General features: G+C 35.5%; 1 protein-coding gene across 1 annotated transcript in view; it reads left to right on the top strand.

Annotated features, from left to right (window-relative positions):
• LOC120417343 (uncharacterized) overlaps positions 1–23,742 on the top strand; it is a 226,774-nt gene that overhangs the window by 64,042 nt on the left and 138,990 nt on the right. The window contains exon 2 of the mRNA XM_052711044.1: positions 12,669–12,710. The gene's annotated coding sequence lies outside the window, so the exon portion shown is untranslated. The remainder of the gene's footprint in view (positions 1–12,668; positions 12,711–23,742) is intronic.

Genomic DNA, 23,742 nt, shown 5'->3' with positions numbered 1-23,742 from the left:
AAATTAAAGCGGCCAGCCCTACTACGTTGTGTTTACCGTAGAGAGGATTCTGAGAACGGATCACATTTCACAGAATCTACAGGGGAGGAAGGATGCGTGGACATACCGTACCAAACGCTCCAGTTTACAGTTTCATATGTGAGTAATTCTCGCTGAAAGTGGACCACTATTTACACAAGGTGCTCAAAAATCAAAAGCAATGTACTTTTCCAATAGCCCCCACCAAGTTATGAAAGAAACCATGTTTGGTTGGTTGAATTTGTCCTCACCTCGGCGCCACGAAGCTAAAACATTTTTTTTAATTGGTAATTTTTTGACTTAGGCGCGTCTACAAAATTGCTAATAACTTTGCAAAACTTCAACGAACCCTTGATGTTTAGGGGTGTTTTGGAAAGGAAATGAGCAGAGCTTTCGAATGCACTTGTCAGAAAAATACCGTTCCATACATTTTTTAGCCATAAAACAACAATGTATTTTTAAAAGTCATTTTTGAAGGCCGGCGCCCCGCTTTATCGAAAAACTGACAAATCCATTCGAAAGCTGAGACGATTTCACATAAAGGACCAATAAATCTAAGGTGTATGTTCCTCCTATCTTTTTTAATCTAATTTTGATTCTGAGAGCGCAGCGCTCCGTTCGTATTTCGGGCGCCCAAAATGTTGCATTAGCTTGCCCCAATTTAAGGTTTTGTCAAACAATATAGGTGCTCACTTTTTAAATGATAGTTTATTATCCAAGGATCAAGATGCACTATCGATAATTGACCAATATTTAAGGTTTTGGGTTCTGCCAGGCAATTTAATGTCGAAAAGTTGTTTTTGTTTACTTTTTTTGTTGTTAAATGCTTATTTACAATTGGGTGGACATTTTTACAGTAAAACTAATGAATGTAGCATGTAGGAAATTTCACCACGAACATTTTTCTCGAGGAGAAAACGTAATTTCGATACTCCAACGCAAAGATATTTGAGTTTTAGTGAGAAAAAAGTGCCAATTTTACAAATTTCCCAGAATTAACAAGCACGGCCTATTATTTACATGCGGCATATGTTTTGGAAGCCAAAGTATGGTTTCTTACAGTTATTTAGGTAGCTGAGTTCGGATCTGCAATCAAATTTCAGATAAACAGTGAAATTTCGAGCCACACCCAAAAGTTATTTGCGGTAATATGCTGTAATTTTAATCGCTAGTGAATTCGGTCATATTTCATCTTTTGCTCACCTTTAATTGATATTTTACTCACGGATTTTTTTATGGAGAATGTTTTTTTCAAGTTCTGATTGTTTTGAGAATGTCAGAAAACCTCGTTTTGTGATTTGGCTGGTTTCAATGTAAACTTAAAAATAAATGAAAACTTTAGATTTTTAAGGATTTTTTTTATGATTTTGTGGAACGATTGTATACGTCAGTCATTAATTAATGACGATTTCCATAACTTTGCAAGGAATAGAAAAATCGCTCCCAACCATTTTCACTACATGCAAATAACATTTAGGCGTGGCTCAAATATCACTGTTCACTGTTTATCTGAAATTTGATTGCAGATCCGAATTCAGCGACCTAAATAACTATAAGAAACCATACTTTGGCTTCCAAAACATATGCCGCATGTAAATAATAGGCCGTGCTTGTTAATTCTGGGAAATTTGTAAAATTGGCACTTTTTTCTCACTAAAACTCAAATATCTTTGCGTTGGAGTATCGAAATTACGTTTTCTCCTCGAGAAAAATGTTCGTGGTGAAATTTCCTACATGCTACATTCATTAGTTTTACTGTAAAAATGTCCACCCAATTGTAAATAAGCATTTAACAACAAAAAAAGTAAACAAAAACAACTTTTCGACATTAAATTGCCTGGCAGAACCCAAAACCTTAAATATTGGTCAATTATCGATAGTGCATCTTGATCCTTGGATAATAAACTATCATTTAAAAAGTGAGCACCTATATTGTTTGACAAAACCTTAAATTGGGGCAAGCTAATGCAACATTTTGGGCGCCCGAAATACGAACGGAGCGCTGCGCTCTCAGAATCAAAATAAGATTAAAAAAGATAGGAGGAACATACACCTTAGATTTATTGGTCCTTTATGTGAAATCGTCTCAGCTTTCGAATGGATTTGTCAGTTTTTCGATAAAGCGGGGCGCCGGCCTTCAAAAATGACTTTTAAAAATACATTGTTGTTTTATGGCTAAAAAATGTATGGAACGGTATTTTTCTGACAAGTGCATTCGAAAGCTCTGCTCATTTCCTTTCCAAAACACCCCTAAACATCAAGGGTTCGTTGAAGTTTTGCAAAGTTATTAGCAATTTTGTAGACGCGCCTAAGTCAAAAAATTACCAATTAAAAAAAATGTTTTAGCTTCGTGGCGCCGAGGTGAGGACAAATTCAACCAACCAAACATGGTTTCTTTCATAACTTGGTGGGGGCTATTGGAAAAGTACATTGCTTTTGATTTTTGAGCACCTTGTGTAAATAGTGGTCCACTTTCAGCGAGAATTACTCATGTGTTTTGTATAATGTGTTAAGTGTAAAATATAGTGTGGTTATATAATCAATTAAATATAATAATGCAATATAATGATCATTTAATAAAATCCCTTCACCTTATTTATAATAACCACGCACCCAAGCATACAAACAGCTACACAAAAGAAATTAAAATAAGCATGCAAAAACAAGACAGCGCGTCCCCGTGGTCAGCGCACTAATGATGCCATTATTTAATTATAATAACCGCTCACCCAAGCACACAAACAGCGACACAAAAGAAATGAAAATGAGCATGCAAAAACAAAACAGCGCGTCCCCGTGGTCAGCGCACTCTGCTCACCTTCTTTTCCGGTTACGCATTTTAACTCGGCCGGGGGTGGTACATTGCGTAGGGTTTGATGCAAGTATAAGCGCCTAACCATTTATATAAAGGTTTTGTAAATTATGATTAAAATGAAAAAAGAAGTTAATAAATTTCTCGACAAAACTAAAATTTATGTATCTTAAGCTGATTAAAGAGTTGGGGCATGATGGGTTATATATTACAGGTTAATCATTTTTTCGGGTTACGCAGTAAATTTTCCAAAGTATCCGTATAAATTTATACCGACAAAAATCGCATTCAGAATTAGCTGAAGTATTTGTGCATGAAAAGTGTTTTTTTTTTTCATTTAAAGATGGTCTTTTTGCATTGCTTACGTTGTATTTAATTCATTTATAAAAACAAAACTTTCAGATCTCAAGATGCAAATTGTTTTAAGCTATATTGCAACGAAGTAATTATTTAAAACATCTCAATTGCTTATACAAAAATACACACAGATGTATCAAACATTTAACAAATTTTTAAACTTAAAATTTATCTCAGATTTGTTGAAATTCCAACATTTAAGGGGATGTAAATAAGAGCTTTAATCATATTTGAATTACCGTCATCTGGGGCAAATCAGGACTGCAGTCTGAATAGGGACAGCACGTTTTAGAGCAGTTAAAAGCTTCAAATTTGGAAATAGATCTACACATTTTGTTGGTCTGAATCTGGTCTACCCGAAACCATTAAAAAATATCAACATATTAGGCTGAAACATTTCTAAAACAGCTGTCCTAATTCGCCCCATGTGTCCCGATTCGCCCCAATTGACGATACTTCAAAGAAAACAAGATTTCTCGATTAAATTTTCAAAAGGCCCTATCTGCATAGGAAACCCATGAGGGATAGGTTGTTTTGAAAATTTAATCTAGATTTATTGCAAGATCGAACTTAAAAAAAATAGTTTGAGATAAGAATGAAATCAGTTGAAATATAATTTGTTTCGAAGCAACAATTGTTCAATATTCTTACGGCAGTCTATTGATATTTTTTTTAATCGATTGGACCTTTTAACAGCCGGCTGTCTAAAAAAATAATCTTTTGAAAAGTCCAAAAATCCAAGTAACTAAATGGAACTTAAACTTGAACAACAGGATAAGATTTCTTTTGAAATACTTTCGATATAATTTAATATGAAATTTTATCGACAGAATTTCCCTTGTTCCCTCAAAAAAGTGAAGCACCAAACTTGCCGTCTTCCAAAACCTTTTCTTACCCTCGGAAAGCGGCCGGCGATAAACGGTAAAATTTTCTTTAATTTACATCCCTTTTATGTATTGCGAGGTTTGAAGAAAGTTTCGCTTAAAATACCCAATTTGAACAATTGTAATAAAATACTATTTCGAAATAATTTTCAAAAGTTCCTATATTATTGTCTGTGCCGATGTTCTACCGAGCACTTTGGAGCGCACGAAACAAGTTGCAGCTAAAATTGGGTGTAATTGCTATAGGTACATGGCGAGAATGCCATCGTCGTTGGCGCCTTAGCTGCCACAGCCACCGACCCATAGCCCGGCAGCCAACCTTGCCAAACTGGGAATTTAATTGCAGCCTGCAGGGGTTTTTGGGAAGGCTTGGCCATGCTGTTAGTTAGTTGCCAATGTCGCTGAACTTGAAGACGAAAAAATGCAGTTTAAAGTAACGAGAATGATTAGAAAGGTTTGATCTGGTTTGTTATGAAAGTCGACCTTATTTTTGAAGCGTGAATTTCTGAGTTCAAACTGAGAGCGTTATTCTACCACAATCACGAGGTGAATCAGCCCAAGAAGGGTTCATAAACTTCCCGAGTGAGGTTATGTCACCTTAAACGGTTCTGCCTAGCGGGCTCTCATTAGCATAATGGGCTGATGCAAGCAAACCTGGTCGTTGGCACTGAGCTGTTGTGGTCAGTGTCCTGCCCGGTGGGATGTGGCTTTCTAGAACAACTCAAAGTTGCAGAGGCTGGGAACCGATGATGATTGACAGCGCGGCAACTGCGGAAAATTATTGGGTCGGTGACATAAGAGGAAAACTTTGGGTAGGGTAGGAAGCTGCAAGAATTGATTAAGAGTTCGTAACAGAGATGATTTATTGAGAAACTACTATCGTTCAGTTCAGGCTTTACATAATAACTAACATCTAACAAGGCCTTTAGACCATATTAACAATTCATTACTCATTCAACTGTCCAATGTCTTTCTTGCAACAAACCCATTGCTGGTGTTACGTTCCAAATATATTAGGTACTGTTCTTCATGGTTGACGTTAGCCTTTGGAATTACACAATTCTACGTACATCCAATGACCCCCGAGCAATCAAAGGGAAGCTGGGTCCAGTAATTTATTGCACCTTCATGTCCGGACTGCAGAAGCGCTCCCGTACATCCTGAAACCACAAACCCAGGACAATAACGAACGTGTGCAGAATCACCACTGGATTGATATTAATGAGCAGCATTCTTTGGATCCATGCAGAAGGCGACAATGCAGCATCTTCAATCAACTAATAGGAAAGCTAAAACGTGCAATTTCAGAGGAAGTTCACGCAATTAGTAAATCCTGATCAACAATGCAATCCCACTTCAACCGCCCAGAAATCAACTCATCAACCGCAACTTGATCGATGTTTGCTCAAATCTGTCGCCTGTCCTGTGTACGTTTACAGACTGTGGTATGCGGTGCGGTTGTAAGCAATTTTCCCGGCTCAAATGTGCTGCTCTAAAGAAATTTTAATTGAATTTTGCCTCCCGAAGCGCGGATGCTCTCTGGCACTACTAAATTGCACACTGCACCGCGACGGCGAACCTGTTGCACAATGTAATGTAAGGTTTAGGGATGCTCAAGGTACAAACGACCACAAATTGTTCCAGATTTTAGACGATTTTGGTTTTGTTCAAAAAATTGCTAAAGAAAATAAGTCTCATATGGAAGCAAGCCAAAATTCAAGGAAAATACGTTGAATTACGATACGCAGTGTTGCAAATGAGTGATAGAAAAGCTATCAATTGATTATCTCTGCACCAAAAACATCCGAGATTATAGCGGCCGTCACTATAGCTTGTGAGTTCTCCTCTTGTGTCTCGTGATTCCCAGCGATGTTATTCTCTATCACTCCTCCCATTTTCCTCGACTATGCGCTCTCACCGCTGAGTCTCTCAATCTCTCCGAAAACTGCAATGAGAGAACGCGAGATGGCGATTAGGAGCCGACCACGCATGACGTCCCGTTAAACTGCGTTTGCAAAATTAGTTTTGTGGCGGCTTTTGTGGTTAAACGCTGTTGCGGTAGGATGATCGTGGAAGCGGGAATGAGAGAGAAAAGGAAAATGTCAATCGCGAGTGTGTAAACACGAAAACGTGTTCGGCTATGTTCGGCGCTGAGAGTTTCAATTGGAGAGAAAAGCAGTTGTATTTGAGGCATGAATATTCAGGCGGGGTAATTGTAGTTGCTGAGAGCTGATATTTCGACGATACGTAACAACAAAAAAACAAAAAAAAACAAAAAACAAAAAACAAAAAACAAAAAACAAAAAACAAAAAACAAAAAACAAAAAACAAAAAACAAAAAACAAAAAACAAAAAACAAAAAACAAAAAACAAAAAACAAAAAACAAAAAAACAAAAAACAAAAAACAAAAAACAAAAAACAAAAAACAAAAAACAAAAAACAAAAAACAAAAAACAAAAAACAAAAAACAAAAAACAAAAAACAAAAAACAAAAAACAAAAAACAAAAAACAAAAAACAAAAAACAAAAAACAAAAAACAAAAAACAAAAAACAAAAAACAAAAAACAAAAAACAAAAAACAAAAAACAAAAAACAAAAAACAAAAAACAAAAAACAAAAAACAAAAAACAAAAAACAAAAAACAAAAAACAAAAAACAAAAAACAAAAAACAAAAAACAAAAAACAAAAAACAAAAAACAAAAAACAAAAAACAAAAAACAAAAAACAAAAAACAAAAAACAAAAAACAAAAAACAAAAAACAAAAAACAAAAAACAAAAAACAAAAAACAAAAAACAAAAAACAAAAAACAAAAAACAAAAAACAAAAAACAAAAAACAAAAAACAAAAAACAAAAAACAAAAAACAAAAAACAAAAAACAAAAAACAAAAAACAAAAAACAAAAAACAAAAAACAAAAAACAAAAAACAAAAAACAAAAAACAAAAAACAAAAAACAAAAAACAAAAAACAAAAAACAAAAAACAAAAACAAAAAACAAAAAACAAAAAACAAAAAACAAAAAACAAAAAACAAAAAACAAAAAACAAAAAACAAAAAACAAAAAACAAAAAACAAAAAACAAAAAACAAAAAACAAAAAACAAAAAACAAAAAACAAAAAACAAAAAACAAAAAACAAAAAACAAAAAACAAAAAACAAAAAACAAAAAACAAAAAACAAAAAACAAAAAACAAAAAACAAAAAACAAAAAACAAAAAACAAAAAACAAAAAACAAAAAACAAAAAACAAAAAACAAAAAACAAAAAACAAAAAACAAAAAACCGAAAACATAAAACAAAAAACAAAAAACAAAAAACAAAAAACAAAAAACAAAAAACAAAAAACAAAAAACAAAAAACAAAAAACAAAAAACAAAAAAACAAAAAACAAAAAACAAAAAACAAAAAACAAAAAACAAAAAACAAAAAACAAAAAACAAAAAACAAAAAACAAAAAACAAAAAACAAAAAACAAAAAACAAAAAACAAAAAACAAAAAACAAAAAACAAAAAACAAAAAACAAAAAACAAAAAACAAAAAACAAAAAACAAAAAACAAAAAACAAAAAACAAAAAACAAAAAACAAAAAACAAAAAACAAAAAACAAAAAACAAAAAACAAAAAACAAAAAACAAAAAACAAAAAACAAAAAACAAAAAACAAAAAACAAAAAACAAAAAACAAAAACAAAAAACAAAAAACAAAAAACAAAAAACAAAAAACAAAAAACAAAAAACAAAAAACAAAAAACAAAAAACAAAAAACAAAAAACAAAAAAACAAAAAACAAAAAACAAAAAACAAAAACAAAAAACAAAAAACAAAAAACAAAAAACAAAAAACAAAAAACAAAAAACAAAAAACAAAAAACAAAAAACAAAAAACAAAAAACAAAAAACAAAAAACAAAAAACAAAAAACAAAAAACAAAAAACAAAAAACAAAAAACAAAAAACAAAAAACAAAAAACAAAAAACAAAAAACAAAAAACAAAAAACAAAAAACAAAAAACAAAAAACAAAAAACAAAAAACAAAAAACAAAAAACAAAAAAAAAACAAAAAAAAAAACAAAAAACAAAAAACAAAAAACAAAAAACAAAAAACAAAAAACAAAAAACAAAAAACAAAAAACAAAAAACAAAAAACAAAAAAACAAAAAACAAAAAACAAAAAACAAAAAACAAAAAACAAAAAACAAAAAACAAAAAACAAAAAACAAAAAACAAAAAACAAAAAACAAAAAACAAAAAACAAAAAACAAAAAACAAAAAACAAAAAACAAAAACAAAAAACAAAAAACAAAAAACAAAAAACAAAAAACAAAAAACAAAAAACAAAAAACAAAAAACAAAAAACAAAAAACAAAAAACAAAAAACAAAAAACAAAAGCATGAGCATGAGCATGAGCATGAGCATGAGAGATCACCCATGGTTGCCCCTCCGTTGCTGAACAGAACCGTAATATCCTTTCAGCACTACTGATTATAGGCTTCGACGATCTAGTGGTGTTTCCCTTATCAACAGCATGTATGAATGCGCTGAAAAGATAAAACACCATGATTGCTAAAGCTAGATCAGTTGCGAATAGGTAACAGTCATTGGCCACCAACGGCGCCCGCCATGTCAGTTTGTAGACCTCGATTTTAAGGGACGGGAATGTTAGTTAGCGCAGGTTGCTACTAGGGCAGCTGATTTACTCTGTGCTTACACCCCACGAGCGCCAGGAACCTGAAAACTTGTTAGTAGGATAGGGTGTTTGGTCAGGATTCATCATAGAAGATGATGATGCGACCCAAAATCATAGTGTTTGTTGAACGGTGTTTTGTATTATTCTCAAGGCAAGCAATCGGAGGCTGCGGATGAGACATTTCCCGTTTATCTGTTGTTAAATTTTAAATGAAATGGTCTAGTCTTAGACAGCCGGCTGTGGAAAGATAGAACCAAAATCATTTGTAATTAAAACTGAAGGGTTAAACAGTGTAATTTTTAACTTGAGATGATTTCACGAGTTTTGAATGATTGATGTTTAGTGAGGTACTGATTAACTTTGCGAACGACGAGTTACGATGTATCGAGATGAAATGGTATGATAGGGTTTTGTTGTTGTTGCACATCGACAACGGACGCGAAAAATTTACCGACCCGACGAAAAGGCATCGCAAATCGAACTGACTGTCATCGGACGTCAAAGCCAGCCGCACCTTCACACGCACACACGCACGCGAAAAAAAACGAAAAACACACTGCGACGGACGCGAAAAATTTTGCGACCCAACGAAAAGGCATCGCAAATCGAACTCAAAACAAAAAACAAAAAACAAAAAACAAAAAACAAAAAACAAAAAACAAAAAACAAAAAACAAAAAACAAAAAACAAAAAACAAAAAACAAAAAACAAAAAACAAAAAACAAAAAACAAAAAACAAAAAACAAAAAACAAAAAACAAAAAACAAAAAACAAAAAACAAAAAACAAAAAACAAAAAACAAAAAACAAAAAACAAAAAACAAAAAACAAAAAACAAAAAACAAAAAACAAAAAACAAAAAACAAAAAACAAAAAACAAAAAACAAAAAACAAAAAACAAAAAACAAAAAACAAAAAACAAAAAACAAAAAACAAAAAACAAAAAACAAAAAACAAAAAACAAAAAACAAAAAACAAAAAACAAAAAACAAAAAACAAAAAACAAAAAACAAAAAACAAAAAACAAAAAACAAAAAACAAAAAACAAAAAACAAAAAACAAAAAACAAAAAACAAAAAACAAAAAACAAAAAACAAAAAACAAAAAACGAAAAACAAAAAACAAAAAACAAAAAACAAAAAACAAAAAAAAAAACAAAAAACAAAAAAAAACATGTTTTCAATAATTTGCAGCCTCAAAAGGTGATGAGATGGAAATTTGGTGTCAAAAGAACTTTTTTGAAACATTGAACGCCCAAATTGTTGGCGTACTCAAATTTCCGAAAAATCTTAATATCCATCGAAATAATCACAAGAAAAGTTTTAAAAACTCTGCTTATTTTCGGTAGTCAACTGTAACTTTTACGGAACATGTCATTTAAAGGAAAATTTTATGACCTTGTTGAACAACATTTTTCATTTTAAATTTCGTGCTTTTTTCTAACTCTGCAAAAAAAGTTATAGAACAGGCATTTACAAAAAAAAATAATAATTTATAAACAAAAGGGGTTTGCTTGTAACCATCACGGGTTATCGCGATTTTACAAAAAAAAAATGGTTTGAAAAAGTTACTTTTTGCGTTTCTCTTTTGGACGTTCGTGTCTCTCGCGGTGACGATGAACGGCCATGATCGACACAACCAACTTTTTCAAACTTTTTATCGAAAAAACGCCATAACTCGTAATGGTAACGAGCAAAGCACTTATGTTTGTATATAATTTTCTTTTGCAGTTGTCTGCTCTTCAACTTTGTAGAATATTGTTACACTCTTCAAAATATTCCTGCAAAGTTAGAAAAAACACGAAAATTAAAAATGAAAAATTTTGTTTTAAATGAAAAAAAATACCCTTTTGGGTTAATGTAGACTCATAAAGTAAATTAAATTTCCCATAAAATAAAATGTTCCAAAAAATTTTACAGTTGAGTAACGAAAAAAGGCAGAGTTTTCAAAACTTTTTTTGTGTTTTTTGATGAAAAATACGTTTTTTCGGAACTTCGGAAACACGAAACAAAAAATTAAAACCAAAAAACAACAGTTTTTTGCAATTTTAATTTAAGCATAGAGCTCCCTCCGTGTACGCACGAGAGCATGCAGCTAGTGCTCAGTGCTCCATCGTTTTTTCGATTTTTTTCGCCGTAATTGATTGTGGTTACCCGCGAGTTTGCTTCTCCAGCATGCCAAAGGCCGGCCGTGGCCGTGGCAGTTCGAGTGCGGCCTCGAAAAACCCGCGAAGTTCGTCTACCGGCCGTGTGCAAAAAGGTAAACAAACCAACGCCGTGTCGACCGCCATCGCGCAGGGGAGCGTGAGCGCAGAAGGAATCGACAAAAAGTTACTACACCCCGGATATGTTCCAAGATCACCAGTGCGAACCCGTTCGGGTACCTCCGGTGCCACGACCAGTGGCACATCAACATCCGCCAACATTCCCATCAGGAACGAGTTCCAGATGCTGAGCGACGACGAAGAAAACAACAACAACACCGACGGTAGCACCACTACCGACGACGACGACTACGATGGTCGTGCACGGAAAAAAGTGCCGACGCCAAAAAAGAATAATTCTCCAACGGAACGAAGACCACCTCCAATTTTTGTTTTGGACACGTTGGCGGACGATGTTGACGAGTTGCTGGAAGGCCTCGGATATTGTCTGAAAATCGGTAAGTCGGCAGTGCAAGTGATCACACTGAATAAAAAGAGCTTCGACCTGGTGTTTGAAGAATTGAAGCGTAGCAACTTCAACTTCTACACATTCAACCCCGAGAAGCCCCCTGTTAAGGTCGTCTTACAGGGTTATCAAGACCGTCCGATCTCCGACCTGAAGGGTCACCTTTCGGACGCCGGAATAAAACCGCGGGAGATTAAAGTGCTCTCGCGCAAGACAACGGTAACAGGTACACACACACTGTACCTGTTGTACTTCGACCGCGGCACCGTCAAGATCCAAGACCTGCGGCGGACTAAGACGTTGGACGGTTTTTGGGTAAACTGGCGGTTTTACACCAAGAACCCGACGGACGTAGCGCAATGCCACCGTTGCCAGAAATTCGGCCACGGCTCGCGGAACTGCAACCTCCGGCCCCGCTGCGTGAAGTGCGGTGAGTCACACCTCTCGGAGGCGTGCGCACTGCCACGAAAGGCGGACTTGGGGGACAAGGCAGAACAAACCAAGCCGCGCGTAAAGTGCGCGAACTGTGACGGCAACCATACCGGCAATTACCGCGGATGCGTCGCGCGCAAGGCCTACCTCGAGGAGCAGGAAAAGAGGAAGAAGAAAGCGTCCCACCCTCCTCAGCGAAGTACGAGCGCAGCCGTTCCTGCAGCTGGACAGCGTACGGTTCCAGCGGAAAACTCAGCGTTCCCTCCTGGTTGGGGGCGTTCGTTCGCCAGCGTGGTCGCTGCCGGTAGCGGCAGTACGGCCCAGCAAGAAGTCACCGGGGAAGATCTCTTCACCCTGCCGGAGTTCTTTGCTCTCGCGGGGGAGATGATGACGCGGTTTCGGAGCTGCCGGAACAAGGCAGAACAATTCCTGGCCCTTGGGGAACTGATGATCAAACACATCTACAAAGGATAAATTACCTGTGATCTAGATATAAGCTTTCTCTTCCTCTATCCCCTTTCCTTTGCAATTTCTGTAAGTTTTTTTTATAGTTTTTTCTTACTCTTGCTAGTGCCTTAGTTAAAGAAATAATTGTTCCTAAATGGATTATGATGCAACACACAGCTGAAAGGAACTCCAAAACTCTGTTATGCACTTTAAAATAACTCATTGTATCTTGATTATTCACCAATAAAACCGAATTGAATTGAATTGAATAATTTAAGCATATAAATTCAATGTTTGTTTTTATTTCTCCTACACATCCAAATTAATCCGTTTTTTGTTTTGTTTTTTTTTTTTTCAGGTCCTTCAACTAAATTCAACGAGTCAGACAGACACCACCAAGGTACGATGAACATCTCTTTTTCCGTAATTCATTGTAAATCCTTCCCCAAAGGATCGGCTCCTCTCCCCCTCAACATTGTTATTGAAAACGAAGCCGTCCGCACTCGAAATCACTGACAGACGAGGAGGCAGCAGCACTTGTTTTGACCTGATTATGGCTCTTCGGTGTAGAAGCGGATGTGCGGTTGGATCCGTAACGTTTTCTCTTAGTAGGGGAAATTCTCGTATGTTTGGCAGGTTAAGCTCTCGCTCCTTACTCCATCCAATTTACTGATTTTCACTATTTAAACAGCTAATTTTGCAAAACTTTTGATAGAAACTTGCTTGCTCACTTCTTATTGAGCTATTTATCACTCGAATTCAGTTGAAATCGCTTTTAATTAGCTTTAATTGAATGTCAAAGTTCTGACCTGCCAACATTAGAGGCACGCTGGAATTAGATGCTGTTCCCCTAGTGGTAGTTATAGGACTAGTAAACAGGATCAGCCTCCCACGTTAGGAACAATTAAATTGGATTTCCCTCTGGTGGTGGTGCTGCTACTAGAGAGAAAGCAATTAGTGTGAAAGCATGAACTTGGTACCGCAAAACGTATTAAAATTTCAACGCTTGGTATTGGTGAAACCGCTTTTTAGTGGGGTTTTTCGGATTAGGAGGAGAATGATTGCATCTTCAAGAATGCCCAAGTAACATTTTTTTCCAGGAGTTCTACAAGAGCTCTTCAAGATAGCTACAGCATAGCAGTTTGGACCGCGGTAGGATAAAATTCTCTTCAAAACTTCTTCAGGAGTTTGGAAGAGTACTTGAAGAGAGTTTTATCCTACCGCGGTCCAAACTGCTATGCTGTAGCTATCTTAAAGAGCTCTTGTAGAACTCCTGGAAAAAAATGTTACTTGGGTGAAAAAGGTGAATACAATGTGCGTGTTGGAAGGCAAAAAAAGTCTTACCAATGACATAAGATAAAACAATGAAAGAATTTCATCACAAGTTTGTTACAGCTCGTTATTGTCACATTGGCCACACGTGCTTCCCGATTTCTGTGAGTCCGTTGCGTGTTTGTCTTTCTAATTACACAGCCGGGTGACATCGGCTCTTCCTCGCCGGAATTGTAGGAATGTTTGGACCATTTTAATTGAATTGTGTTTACCTTCTGAAAACGTCCCCACCGCAATGGACGGCATCTCCCTCTTTTGCGAAATTTGACACCTCGAACGATTGCACACCGTTTTCACCTGAACCAAAATTTGCCATTTGGGACCGTTTCGTGGTGAAAGTCTGTTGCACATTGCTCTAATTAGCATGACTGCTGTCGGAATCCGCTAATTGATGGGATGATTGACGTGTGGTCTTCGTTGAAATGAGAACGGTTAAACGGAAATGCCTTTTTAACTAATTATAAAATACATAAAATGTTTAACGAAGTTTTAAAAAATGTCTTCAAAATTTTATATGTATAACTTGATACATTAAATTTCAAACAAGATGATCAAAACTAGAACATTGTGAAATCTTGTTGCTTTTTACGATTCTTAGTAAGGCGTTTAATACTATACTCAGTTAAAATAAGACTGTTGACGGATTTTGTTTTAAAATTGCATAATATTTCCTCCTAAAATGAGTAATATACATATTTTCATGTGCAACTTCACATTTTCCATGTAAAATTACATCGAAAAAAAGTTACTCTTCAACCAATGAATTTTTCAACCTAACCAAAAAAATTGTTTGCCTTTCTAACTGAGTAATCATTCGAAGTATTTTTGAAAAAAAATCCTCAAAGTTTTACCTTCATTTATACAAATTTTCAACAGGTTTATTTTGCAAAAAAAAACGAAGTCTTCAGTCAACCCTGAAGCGGCCAATTAATCCGTCAGAATGCTGCATTAATTAAACACGCTAATTCATCGAGTTTGACACGGGCGTGAGCGCGCCCAAGTGGCGTGTAGAATCACCAAATACGACAACAACGACGACGACGAGGATGGTTTACAACCAGTACAAAGTGCTCGTCGGCTGGTTGCCCTTGCGTAACAAATTTCCGTATCATCATCGGCGCTAGAAGCTAAGAAATTTGAAGGTTAGGAAACGTAACTAATTTGGAGAAATGCCCAAACAATCGTTTCTTGGAACATCAGTTGATTCACTGAACCTTTTGATCGGCAATGTTCCTGTAACAGTTCCTTACCATAGATTCCCCCGTTGAAACGACCTATCGGTGGTGACGGTCGGGGCGCCCCGGCTGCATACCGTTCATCTAACCCGTCTGGTGTGACCGACCATCCGTACTGCCTGCCGATCGAGAGTTGGTCAATACACCTCGGCCACCGTGACGACATGGTGCGTGTTTAACCACCACTCGAGGAAACCCGGTAGCAGACTCTTCAGCTAATCTGAGCTTTTGAACGCAAAGGGTAGATTACCCATTAGACGGCCATTGCATGCCAAATAATGGCTTCTGAACACTGATGTCTGTTGAATAACATTGAAAAGGGATCCACAACTGACCACCCGACCCTAGCGACCGTCTGGTGATTGTCTGCGCCGGGTTTGTTCTGCTGTGGTTTTCCGGCATTACTTCGATCAGCCGATCAAGTGCACTGCGCGCATCTCGCGTCGTTTTACAAGTAAAACGAGCATTAAAATAAATTCAGACGAAAGGTCGCTGCCAACGGTCGTGACCAACGATCGTTGATTTGAAGTTACACAGTTAAATAAAGTAGACTGATTCTAATCCAATGGGAACATGAGTATATTTTGCGTCAGAAAAAAAAATGTTTCTCTTTATTTTGTCGTTCTTGTCTGTTTCGGGTAACGATGAACGGCCATGATCGACACAACCAACTTTTTCAAAACTTTTTTTCGAAAAATCGCATTAACTCGTGATGATTACAAGCAAATCCCTTATGTTTATACATCCAAAATTTTGTAATGGTCTGCTCTACAACTTTGTAGAACATTACTACAATCTAAAAAATAACTCTTCAAAGATAGAAAAACACGAAATTTTAATATGAAAACTTTTGTTCTAAATAAAAAATGACCTTCCTAAAGTACATTAAATTTCCCTTAAAATTAAATGTTGGAAAAAAATATTAATGAATTAATTATTAATTTATGCAAAATATGTTTATCGGAATTTTGAGTACGCCATTAGATTGGGCGTCAAATTTTACATGAAAATCTCGTTGATACCAAATTTCCATCTCATCACCTTTCAGGCTGCAAATTATTGAAAAACATGTCAAGTTCTTCGATTGGGCTCACCATTTTTCAGAGGGTGATTATGATTTTTTTAAATGTGTTTTTTTTTGGCAAAAATTGACAAAAATTTCAAATTTTGGACCACCCTCCCCAGAAATTTTTTGAGCCCGATCGGAATACTTTTTCTCGGTTTATGCGCTTTTCAAATGGAACTATACTGAAATAATAAATTATATTTGCTTTTTAAAACATAATTCGTAGAACGTTACGTAGACTTTAATACCTTATAATGTGGCCCTCTTAAACCTTGCAGATTCGTCAATGGATCCACAGTAGAGTGACAAGAACGTTTTTAAATTTTGGAAAATCTCAAGAGATACCCCCTGGCTCGATTCTTTATGCAATAATAAGTAACTGTGCCAATTTTGAGCCAAATCGGTTAAGGTTTAGGGGTCGCTTTTTATCGTTGAAGTTTATATCCATATGAGACATTAATGTGAATATGGGGAATATCGCGAAAATGTATGGAGAATAACATCGCTTCAGGATTTTGGCAGCAGGTGGCGCAGGTCTTGCCCAAAATTGTCCAAGTGTGAGATTCTTGTAGGAAATTCAATTCCCTACAACTTTGTCGAAGGGTGCAAGAAGATTCGAGTTGATCCTGAAGAGTAATTAGCAATGCGATGAAAAGAAAAAAAGGGGTATGTAAGACGAACTTAAGAAAATACTTTTTTACTTAAAAAATCATCAAAAATCAGGATCAACTCGGATCGTTTTGCACCATACGGCAAAGGTGTAGGGAATCGAATTTCCTTCAAGAATCTCACATTTGAACAATTTTGGGCGAGACTAACGCCACCTGGCAGAAAAATACTCAAACGACGTTTTTCTGCATACATTTTTGCGATTTTCCCCATATAAACTTCAATGATAAAAAGCGACCCTTCAACCTTAACCTTTTTGGCTCAAAATTGGCACGGGTACTTATTTTTGCCAAAGGAATCGAGTCAGAGGGTATCCCTGATGGCGATTTTTTTTATTTTCACCCCAATCGACAGACGTGTATCGTTCTTTTTGCGACAAGACTCCGCCTCCCGGATCCATCCACTTCCAGTCATCCACTTTGTTTGCGTCCGCCTCGGAATTTGAACCAGTGACCTCTGGATTGTGAATCCAGTACGCGTTGCGATTGATCCACACAGAAGACAAAGAAGAATAAATTTCAAAGAAAATGTGACAACTGTTGATACGAGCTTTGAACACAGTTTAAAATGCTACATATATCTGCATTTTTGTAAACAAAATTTGTATAAAAAACTTAAAGCAATATTCTATTTTTTAAATTTTATCAGATTTTTTATGTACACAGTAAAAAAAATCTGTGTAGAATCGCATGCAAAAGCATGCACATCACCGTTGTGAGCAAAAGCATGTAATATTGTATGAGAAAACGTGTACACAAAAAGCAGGTACCGAAGAAAAAAAATCAGGTCTACTCACCCCAAAAATAACATGGATAGCCGAGAGGGTTGGGGCGCGGACTTGGTAATCTGAATATGACTATCGCCGGATTCATGTTATTTTTGGGGTGAGCAGACCTGAGTTTTTTTTTCTTCGGTACATGCTTTTTGTGTACACGTTTTCTCATACAATATTACATGCTTTTGCTCACACTGGTGATGTGCATGCTTTTGCATGCGATTTTAATATCGGATTTTTTGCTGTGTATTTTGTTTAAAAGCTTATAAACTTACACAGTAAAAAAAATCTGTGTAAAATCGCATGCAAAAGCATGCACATCACCTTTGTGAGCAAAAGCATGTAATATTGTATGAGAAAACGTGTACACAAAAAGCATGTACAAAAGAAAAATAAACAAATATTGCACACCCCAAAAATAATACCAATCTGGCGAGAGTCATATCCAGATTACCAAGTCCGCGCACCAACCATCTCGGCTATCTCGCCGCTGTGAAAATAGCTGGATCAACACCGATGTAGCTGTACGTTTCCCATACATCGTAAACAGTTAATTCAGTTCACGACGTACGAGAAACCTACTGCTACATCGGTGTTGAACACAACATTTACAAGACGGTGAGATAGCCGAGACGGTTGGGGCGCGGACTTGGTAATCTGGATGTGACTCTCATCAGACTGATGTTATTTTTGGGGTATGCAATATTTATTCAATTTTTGTTTTGTACATGCTTTTTGTGTACACGTTTTTTCATACAATATTACATGCTTTTGCTCACAAAGGTGATGTGCATGCTTTTGCATGCGATTTTACCATCTGACTTTTTGCTGTGTAGTTTAACTGTAGCAGTAATCTTATATATTACTGTAAAATAAAATATGAAATAAGATATAATTTAAGACTGGGTCCACTTGGGGTCCACAAGCTCCAGGTTGAATTTATCTGGATGGAACACTTTATTTGAGTTTGAAAATTTTGATACGTTTTTTAAAAACATTTTTGAGAGAATTGCTCCGAAAATCCGCCTGGATCCTCTTGGTGTTGCATGTGTAGTTTTCAGCTTATATTCGCATGGTAAATTAAATGTAATAGACAGAACAATGATTTTCAGCAAGTGCAAGATGTGATGACAAAAATCTGAAAATTTATTAAATGGAGTTCATTTTGTCCTTCCACAATCACTTTTGTTCCCTCCGGATGAATTTCACTGAAGAAGAGTATATATTATTTCACCTTGAGATAATCCCCTTGATGCAAAATCAATACCGTTTATTACTCGGTATAAACCGTGCCAGGTCCAGCTAAAGAGTATACAGTAAAAATAATTTCAATAACATTCTCAATGACGTGATCTGAATACTGGGTTCTCTAATTATGAGCAATTTAAGCTTGAAATACCTCCTAGTTGAATGGAAAAGCCGTTTTTGTTATTAATTCAATTTGTCACGTGTAATGTTGTAAAATCAAAAAATCAAAAGAACAATCAACTCGAAAAAATACAAAAATCAGTTGCTTTGATGTCGTTGTGATCTCTAAACATCATCAACCTTCTCTCACACTCTCTAGCCTAAATCTGGTAATCCCATTGGCACTGGTCAATCTGGTTAATAAACTTTTTCCGTTTTTACCCTGCGAGAAGGCACGTTCCTATAAATCAGATTCGAAACTGCCCCGCCGTAAATAAATCATCCGCTTCACTTATGAATACACACAAACATATGATTTTTTTTAGTCCGCAGTCCCAATTTTTTCCTGTACGACAAGCCCCCCATTAGTGGTCTCCTTCTCCCAAATTCCATTAGCAAAAAAAAAAAAAAAACGTTTCGTTTCTGTTTGTGGATCATTTTGTTTCGCATCATGTGTGCCGAAAAATTCTTAGTATTTTTGTTTTTATTCGGGATACGGGGGTCAAAAGACACACACACACATATCAGCAAATTGTTAAAATTTATCGTTTCGTTATTGTTAATACAGTTTCGCCCCTTTTCCACTTAAAATGAAAAAAAAACTTGAGGCCATTTTAAATTTTTTTATAGGATTTTTTTTATAAATTCATAATGGTTCCCATTTTACCCCACCATCCCCCGATACCATTCGCTCTGGCCACATTAAATTCGGTCTAATAAAATTTTGTATCGCCCATAAAAATGGTCCAAAAATAAACCAACACGGTGAAACACACGACGCTTTGCTGGCGGCATTCGGCGTCGTCGTGTGTGTTCGCGTCGTTCTGTCTGCCGAGGCAAAGTGGCTGTGATGGTGGTGGCGACGCGGCAGGTGAAGATGATGTTGTGATACAGACGCAAAATTAAAACAAGACCAATAACCCAAAACACACACACACACAAGCGTTCGTCGCCCGCCGCAGGAAGCACTTTGTGACCGTGACGGGGCAAAATAGAAGTGGGAAAAATGCAATATCTAAGCCCGATCTAACACACACTAGCACACCATTTGTTTTGCTGGCTGGTACAAAATTTAACCTCACTTTTTTCGTGTACGTACACGCAATACATGCGCACGTAGATAACTCTATGAAAACGACAATATTTCTCGCTTACTTTTTCAAAAGGGCCTATGTACATAGAAAACCCATGCCGCATTGTTGATGTGGTAAGCTTGTTTCAGAGAGTGGTTCGACGTTTCGAAACTTCAATTTCCAACGTTTTGGTAAAATAATATTAATCTTTTTTCTTTATTTCTAATCCAGAATTGAGATTTAGTATCAACAAGTAGTAATTGCCTGTCTATAATCACTTAGCTTAGAATAATTAAGTAAAGTAAAATAGATAAGTTACTTAGAAAAGTACGCAACTTACGGTCGTCATCTACCATCAATTTTTCAACTTGCAGAGCTTATATACGGTGTTATGCAGTTGTTTGCCTTTAATATAGACAGGGCTGCGGAGTCGGGTCATGTTTCAAGCGACTCCGACTCCGACTCCGACTCCGGCTAACTGAGATTAGCCAACTCCGACTCCGACTCCGGCTCCGGCTTTCAGCTTCAACCGACTCCGACTCCAACTCCGACTTACCAACTCTAGCCAACTCTGACTCCGACTCCGACTCCAGCTTTCAAAAAATGGGTGGCTCCGACTCCGACTCCGACTCCATAAATATTTTTAAATGTTTTAAAAGTTAGTTAACTATTATTTTGTGAACATTGATAAATAGGATTATCTAAAAACTCTCTAAGTGGAAAAAACGATAAAAAAGTTTCTAGTTCTATAAGTTTTAAACGTTATTGGAACAGAAATCAAAAAATATCTCCAGTTTTGAAGGCATTTTTAGAAGAACAGTTTGGTAAGTAAATTTGGATATATTTACTTATACTCAAATTTTCATTAAATTTATTAAAAGCTAGAATATTAAATTATAATTTTTTGAATGATCATTGAAAGAAAGCTGGCCTCAATGATCGATTTAACATATAAATTTAATTGCTTACTTTTAGACTGACATTTATAAAAAGCACAGTGACTATCAAAGTAACAATTTAAAAGAAACTATTCCTTCTAGAAATTTAAGAGCTTTAGCTCCATTGATTTTTCAACAAAAAATTGTCGCACTTCCAACAAAATATATGAAAAAACTTAAAATTGGAGAAAAAACAAAAATCCACAGGTAAAATATTTTCTAGGTCACGGATATTTCAAAAGGATCTGTAAGCTACCTTTCCAAGAAGTATTTTTTAGGTACATTTAGTGGCAATGTTATTAACCTTCCGTCATATTGGCGTGGGACAAACATTATAATATTTTGAATTTGATTATTTTGAATAATATTTGAAATATAAATTAAAATCCTATCATTTTTCTATACATTTTTTTTCTTGAAATTCTATCCTATCCTTAAATCTTGAGATTTGTTCAACGATAATATGCGACAATATCAAAATAGTTTGCCTAGGGATCAACATTCTCAGAGTTTAGTAGAGAAATAGTAAACATTAAGATAATCGAGATATATCAATGATTATTTCTAAATTAGTTGCAACGTTTTTGGATAGCTTTTTGTCAGTTTCAAATATTTTAAGCGCGACACTTAGATTTTTTGTACTTAGATATAAACTAGTTATGCATGTTGAGTTCCAAATAATAGATTGTAAAAATCATTGATTGTTTGTTGGAAGAGTTATACTGTCAGTGATTCTTTTTCCAATTTCCATAAATAGCGATTATTATTTTTTATCTTTTTATGTACCTCGTTTCTTTTTTCCTGAAAATTGATTTACTTAACTTTTAACTTTTAAGGTGACTGTGTGTGTACTAAATTTGTTTAAATTTGGTCAAATTTGAATTGAAAGGGTTCATAAATATAGGCAAAAGAAGCAGTCAAGAATCAATTAATTCTGACTATAAAACCAATATTTTTTAATTTTTAATTTTTTGAGTGGTGATGATACTACATACTTGGGTAAAAGTGGAATAACAGGTTATTATTTAATGAACATAGATCTAAAAAAAATAAAAATGGCAACGCAAGCAAAAATAAAAATGGCAACAGGCAAACAATTAAAAATATAATCTTATTATAATCTTTTAATCTTCTTGAAGTTTTTAAAATTAAGCTGTTTTATAGCAAATACTGAAAAATAAAAAAAAAACATATTTTTTGTTGAATTTAAGCTAACTCCGACTCCGACTCCAACTCCGGGTTATCAGAAATTTTCGGCTCCGACTCCGACTCCGACTCCAGCTAATAAAATTTAGCCGACTCCGGCTCCGACTCCGACTCCAGCTGTTCGAGTTTTGATGACTCCGACTCCGACTCCAGGTCCCCAAAAAGACCCGACTCCACCGACTCCGGCTCCGACTCCGACTCCGACTCCACAACCCTGAATATAGAAACGTCAACTTACCGTAGATTTTTAAATTTTCCAAACCATGCGGCAAGTTTTTAATTTGGCATTGGGTAATTCTCTACCAACTCACACGAAATCGGGAAAAGTTGCCCCGACCCCTCTTCGATTTGCGTGAAACTTTGTCCTAAGGGGTAACTTTTGTCCCTGATCACGAATCCGAGGTCCGTTTTTTGATATCTCGTGACGGAGGGGCGGTACGACCCCTTCCATTTTTGAACATGCGAAAAAAGAGGTGTTTTCAATAATTTGCAGCCTGAAACGGTGATGAGATAGAAATTTGGTGTCAAAGGGACTTTTATGTAAAATTAGACGCCCGATTTGATGGCGTACTCAGAATTCCGAAAAACGTATTTTTCATCGAAAAAAACACTAAAAAAGTTTTAAAAATTCTCCCATTTTCCGTTACTCGACTGTAAAAATTTTTGGAACATGTCATTTTATGGGAAATTTAATGTACTTTTCGAATCTATATTTTCCTAGAAGGGTCATTTTTTCATTTAGAACAAAATTTTTCATTTTAAAATTTCGTGTTTTTTCTAACTTTGCAGGGTTATTTTTTAGAGTGTAACAATGTTCTACAAAGTTGTAGAGCAGACAATTACAAAAATTTTGATATGTAGACATAAGGGGTTTGCTTATAAACATCACAAGTTATCGCGATTTTACGAAAAAAAGTTTTGAAAAAGTTACTTTTTGCGTTTCTCTTTGTTTCGTCGTCCGTGTCTGTCGCGGGTGACCTTGAACGGCAATGATCGATGACGACCAACTTTTTCAAAACTTTTTTTCGTAAAATCGCGATAACTCGTGATGTTTATAAGCAAACCCCTTATGTAAACATATCAAAATTTTTGTAATTGTCTGCTCTACAACTTTGTAGAACATTGTTACACTCTAAAAAATAACCCTGCAAAGTTAGAAAAAACACGAAATTTTAAAATGAAAAATTTTGTTCTAAATGAAAAAATGACCCTTCTGGGACAATGTAGATTCGAAAAGAACATTAAATCTATATATATAAAAAATTTCGACGGTTTTGTTCGAACGCGAATCAGTTCAAAACGGAGCGTCGGATCGAGGTGCTTTTTGTTGCGTTGGGTTCGTATATGCCCAAGGAAGGTTCTTACGCCAAAAAGTTACAACTTTGGCCACTCTGGAACCGATTCCGGAAAATCTGCAGATTGTATGGGAAAAGCTGCGTAAAATCAAATTTTGATCACAGGAGGCTGAATAAGCAAACAAGCAAGAAACGTCAGGAAACCAAAAAAGGCAGGACGAAGTTTGTCGGGTAAGGCTTGTTTCCCATAAAATGACATGTTCCAAAAATTTTTACAGTCGAGTAACGGAAAATGGGAGAATTTTTAAAACTTTTTTAGTGTTTTTTTCGATGAAAAATACGTTTTTTCGGAATTCTGAGTACGCCATCAAATCGGGCGTCTAATTTTACATATAAGTCCTTTTGACACCAAATTTCTGTCTCATCACCGTTTCAG

Source organism: Culex pipiens, chromosome 3 (genome assembly GCF_016801865.2).
Source record: "Culex pipiens pallens isolate TS chromosome 3, TS_CPP_V2, whole genome shotgun sequence".
Lineage (NCBI taxonomy): Eukaryota > Metazoa > Arthropoda > Insecta > Diptera > Culicidae > Culex > Culex pipiens.
The sequence above is the reverse complement of the archived record's forward strand: the minus strand, read 5'-3'. Positions and strand labels throughout refer to the sequence as shown.